Below are 6000 nucleotides of genomic sequence, written 5' to 3'. Positions count from 1 at the left end.
TCTGTCAGGACAGTCCTGTCAGGATTATATTTTTCATAGCCTCTTTTTAAGGCCTTGGGTATGTGACAATTTCAAAATGAATTGTCTAAAATGAGACTCATAGAAGACTGAAACAGAGTGATTCTTTAACAATGTGTTTCAGAGCTGCATTTTATTCACATTAATTTTGATATATGTACATGTAAGTATCCTGAAATCTAAAGTGTGTGAGTGTATCAAAGGGAGGTTTCCTAACATATGTTTCCAGAGTAATGTACCCTTGTGAAGTAGAGAATTTTAAGGAAATTATGTCTTTCTCAGAGAAGGGATCACTAAAGTTACTCACATCACTATCTGGTTACTCTCGTATCAATCCAATAGTGTTTTGTTTTTTTTTTTTTAATAGGCAAAAAAATAAAATAAAAAGAACAATGGATCCTTACCTGCTATTGAAGTATCCAGCTACTCATAATCTCACTTAAAGATCCATTATGTGTTGTTTTAGGGGTGTGAAGTTCAGTAGACATACCATTTAAAGAATTAGGACTTTTAGGACATATTTTCGAGTTTCCTGACATAAATATGCCTCAATCCCATCCTCATGTTGTTTTTATTCCAATTCTGGAGTGAAATTCTGGCCTGGGTAAAACAAGTATTTTTACTGTTTAATTCACTGATGTCAGGACTCAGCTGTTATCACTTGAACCAAGACTGTCTTTCTCTAGAGCTGTTCTGTGACTGAAGCAAGTGTTCACCATGAAGTAGGACAGATCCAGTGATGTATTACGAGGTTCTGAGGGAGGAGGACAGTAGCTTCTTGCAAATACAGATACTTGAAACAAAAAATAACCACTATGTGTGAAAGAAATGAAGGAGCCATTCTTGTTATCTGTAACATAATTATAAGGTAGAAAATCTGCTCTGTAGAAAAGCAACAACAAAGAGAGGAAAAATCACCAAATCAAAAGGTAATGGGATCTGAACAGGCTACAGAGTCATATCTAACAACTGCCAGTAATGGAATGTTTGAGAATAATATTGTAGCTGTTACCTGGTAAATCATAAGAAATCAGAGAAATTAAAAGATCGAAATGTAGCAGCTCGGAGCAATGCCAAGCACCATACTGTGTGTGTTTGCCTGAACAAGGAAAATGTAGAACACTAATCCATTAAAAGCTCCCATAATGATAATAACCTAAATTAGAGCAATGATTTCTGAACTTTGGCATAAACCCTTGAGCCTAGTAGATCTCAGAATGTGGGAATGGGCTTGAGCTGCAAACTGAGCATCCAGGCTTTGAACACGTGATTTTTCTGGACCACCTCTATTTCAGCTATTGGAGTAACATGCAGGAAGCAGAGGATAGATCCCTCTAGAGTAGCATTCACTAGTGAAGTAGAAAGCAAAGCCCAAGTAGATGTATTCTGTATTTTCCTCCTCTGAGGCCTCCCATGGTAGAAGAAAACAGAGAAAGAGCATGGCTGGTACTGCATCCAGCTGACAAAGTCCCCAGGGTGTGCCATCAGATGACATATGTTTTCTTATTACCTAGGGTTTTAGCCTTTGTTTGGGTTTGATGATTTCTTTATTTGTTCGCTTTTTGCTCTGGAATGCATAAGTAGTTTTAAAACTGTTTTAAAGAAGAAGGGAATGTACAGTTTGAATTATCTGGATGTTTTTTTTCTCTTTGCAAGAAAGCCTATGGATTTTGGCATCTTAACTTAGCCTCGTCTGATGTGATCGCAAATGCAGTCAAATTTTTATTAAAATGTTTGAATCTTTCAAACATGATATTGATAACTAAAATGGAGCAAAGAGACAGTAGCATCTGGTTTTAATGAATGTGGTCTGCTTATACTTGAAAGCAAAACCATGCAGAAAAAGACTGGAAATTCTTGTTCGGAGAATCAAAGTGCAATAGTGTTTTTCAATACCTGACATCTGTATGCTTAGTATAACCTGGGTGACTTCACTCAACCAATTGTTCATATTTTTTAGATTAAAATGCTATATTTGGATCTGAAATATATTTAGTGCCATTTTTTTTAAGCTGTTTTGCACTTCTTTCCATTCCTACAATCTTAACAAAGCTCTTTGCTTTGAGCTCTATCATACCTTTTTGTCTTGGCAACCTTCTTCAACATATATCAAACTGGTTTTTATGTAGAAGTGTGTGTGTTCCCATTACTCTGTTGCAGTCTAGATAAGTAGGGCAACGCTTTGTGGAGATATTTTGTCCTATATGTATTAACATTTGAAAGAATAGAATTACCCGAAACAACCTCCTAAGCTGCAGACTCTTATAAAAGCCAACTTGAGACATACCCTGTCCTTCAAGGGAAAAAAAGTGAGGGCATTCAGCAAGGGGCCTCCCTGCCCCACTAACTTCTTCTCAAATTTATTAGCGAGATTTCAGCCCAGGACCTTCATGGATGTGCTGCACAACCTTGGAGTTTGAATGCGTTCTAGCAGAGTAGCAGTAGTAGAACAGAGTAACACAGCCTCCTGCATGTCTCCTAGGAACTCTTATTGCTTATGGGAGTTAGATAAACTTGCTTGGAAATGCAGCCTAGATGTCTGTTTAGGTTTTATACTTCAAGTTCTGCCTAGTCAAGATGAAGATGAGGATGATGAAGAATTTTTATTAGCCAACCTCTTTCTGTCGCTGTCTTGACAGCTTCACCTTCTCTTGGGTTCAGAGGAGTCACTGAAGTGCCTTAGCACAGCAATGTAAGGCTGGTTAAGCACAGGAAAGATGTGCAGACACTTTTCATACCACAGAGAAGTTTCATGCATGGCACATTCTTTTGACTGTGAAAGATATACAAGGTATTTGACAATGGTAATTTCAATTCCATTTATTCCATTTATTCCATTCCACTTATTTCAGCATAGTATTGTCCTTATACTAGTATTTAAATTAAGAGTAAAGGTTTGGAAAAGAATAAACGCTTTTGACCATAAGCATCTACCTATTGTCTATATTTTGAAGTTTTAACACTGTTTTTCACATGAAAGGCAGAGGATAAGTGTCCTGAATAGTTAGTGGTATCTACATTCTGAAAGTTTTCAGCTTTTAAAGCTGTAGTAAAAGTGGCTTTCAGTTACCACTAATAGCTTCTTTGAATCCTTTTGTTTAATCCTGAAGCTGAGAAATCAATGAGGTTGGCCAGTTTGATTAAATAGTGTTCTTAAGTCAAACTATTGTAAAGTTAGCCTTTAAAAACAAATATGCTGCATTGCCTTTGACCATTTACAGTTTTTCTTTGGCTCCACCAAGCATGTGTATGTCTAATCAGGGGATTATCAAGTAGACTAGAGAAATATAACAAAGTTCTGTTCTCTAGTAAATATTTGTATAGCACAAGCCTGGAGAAAGTCCATGTTATATTTTACTGTTGATAATTTAATAACTCTATGGCACGCCTGAAATGGTACAGTAAATGTCAAGACGTATCAAATGAGGTATCCTGTAAAATTTAATAACCTCATAATTAAGATGAGGTGTGTTCATGTGTAGGTAACACTGCCATTGGAAAATGCGTTTTGCGAATAATGTTTAGGGCATTTATTTAAGTTTTGACAGGAAATGAAGTGAAGTGAACAATGGCCATCCAGTTTATAGTTAATAACAATGACGACAGAAGTGTCAAACAGAATAACTCATGCAGAAATAGTCTAGTCTACCAAATGATCATACAACCAATCAATGGATTTCATAGAACAGTCAAAAGATCTGTGATTTCATCTTGCTACAGAAAATAGACCTTAGTGTAAACAATTGATTAACTGGATCTGTGTTGCTTGTGTTTAAGGGATAGCATACAGCATGCTGTCTGCCACAGTATTTTGTTTGTGCTGAAATTAAGCAATAATGATTGAGGCACAGAGCATTTCCTGGGGATTAATGACCGGCTGAGAAGAGTTGATGGCCCAAAGAACAGCTCCTGGCCATTAACCCCAGCCAGTCATTTTTAATCCAAAGGAAATGCCCTGCCACAAGGTCTTTATTACTCTTAGAAAACGAAAATGAAGAAAAACAAATCTGTAAGGACCTAGGTATTTGTTCTGGGTGGTGAAGTTTCAAATAATTTTGTGTGTGCAGATTTTGATAAAACAAATACCTAACCAGTTATTTAGCTGGAGTACTTGGTTCTCTCAAAGCATCTTGATATCATCTAGACCTACAGAGTTGACAAGAGGGTAACTGGAGAAACATGATCTGGTTTTCACCTTTATTAATCTTTTTCTCAGTATGGAATGCACCTTAGGTTTGATTCTCATGTGATTTAAGTGACTGGATACTTCAAGTAAGTGTCTTTAAATAGCCTGTATCATGTTAAGTATTTAGAATAAATGCTGGCAGGGCACCAAACAGACCTAGACACTGTTCTTGTAATTTTTAATCCCTTCTTTTCCTAATTTTGGATGCAATGGACCATCTGTACCTTTATAAGCAAAATAGTTGTAAATGAGAAAAGTACACAATAAATTATAATTTAGCAAGTATATGTACTGGATTTCTTGAGGTAAATTTTAGACCAAGTTCTTGGATGTTTGTTATTTCCTTTGTGTTTTCCTGAGCTGAAGAGCACTTCATACAATTTTTAAAAGATGGCTGTTCTCCAAATAGAAATTCACTCCCTTCTCTACTGCAAAGCAAGATAAGCTCTGCGCTACAGCCTTTAGGAAATCTGTAATACTTTTTTTTCTTTCAGAAATCAGACAAACAATTTATATGTATACTATAGTGATACATGTTCATTAAGTAAATTGGTCCAACATTAACATAAAACATGAACTGAATTTGTTCATATAGACAGAAATTTTGCTTTCTAGACTGTGCTGTCGTTAAGGTTAGATTCAGTTTATTCTTCATGCTTGTAGCGTTGGTGGATCTGGGGAACTTAGATCAGGTGGGACTGATCAGACCTAATGTACCTCTCATCACCTCTGAAGTGAAGAGAGAGGCTGTGGTAGAAGTTGCGGTGAGGCAGCATAGTTTCATGTCATATACTGCCTTAAGTAGGCCAGAGATTTGCTGTACAATTTTCAATTTTTTTTTGTGGAGAAATGCTGTAGCACTACTCAATACAGGAAGATTTTTTTTTTCGTGTTTTATTAAAAGACAGATTTATGTAGTCCATATAAATGTGTGGCTAAAAATCTCTGTATAGGCTTGAAAGTATGGCAATAATTTACGGAAAACAAGCTGATGAAGTAAAGGTCCACAGAGAAGGTGAGGTAAGATGCCTTTTTTAATTCCCTTGTAACTTCAATACAATCCAATTTAATTTGTTGTAAAGATGCATTGTGTGTTCTGTATGCCATTTCATTTTATATCAAAGTAATATGTATGAGGCTTTATTTTCAAAAGCGAATGTAAAACTATACTTAGCAATAGCTGTGGGAGGATGTCCTGGGGGACTGTAGTGACAGTGGCTTACTGCCAATCAGACAGAAAACTGAAATTCTATTCTTGCATTTTCATCCATATAAGTATGTATATATGGAACAGAAATCTTCTAATAAGGAGCACTTCATTCTAGCGAGCAAAGTTAGAAGTTTGTGCAACTGATAGCTTAGCCATAAAAATTTTGACTTCAACTAAGGTGTTATTTTGAGGAAAGAAGGTAATCAACCTTTGGAATACTGCATGAACAGAACAATTGTGATAAATTATCTATCAGTGGACATTTTTAAATTATACGTTTGTTTCTTCTCTTCATTTATTTTGAGAAGATAACTCTGGAGAGTCTTTGACCGGTGTTATTCATGAGATCAGACAGGACAATTTCCATGGTTGGTTGTGACCTAATAACCTGCTCCTTGCTTGTGAAATACTAAGTAAATTGCTTTCTCCCTATTCTTAAGTGTCTCCTTTTGTAAAAAAAAAAAGATCTTATAAATACTTGTATTTTATGTGGAACTCTTCAAAGAAAAATAGTCATATAATGTAGGAGTATTTTAATAAAATAACCCTTGTTGTATATGTCATTGATAGAAGGATTTAGCTATTA

This window comes from Streptopelia decaocto (assembly GCF_964273445.1).
Source record: "Streptopelia decaocto genome assembly, chromosome: 4".
NCBI classification, from domain to species: domain Eukaryota; kingdom Metazoa; phylum Chordata; class Aves; order Columbiformes; family Columbidae; genus Streptopelia; species Streptopelia decaocto.
The sequence above is the reverse complement of the archived record's forward strand: the minus strand, read 5'-3'. Positions refer to the sequence as shown.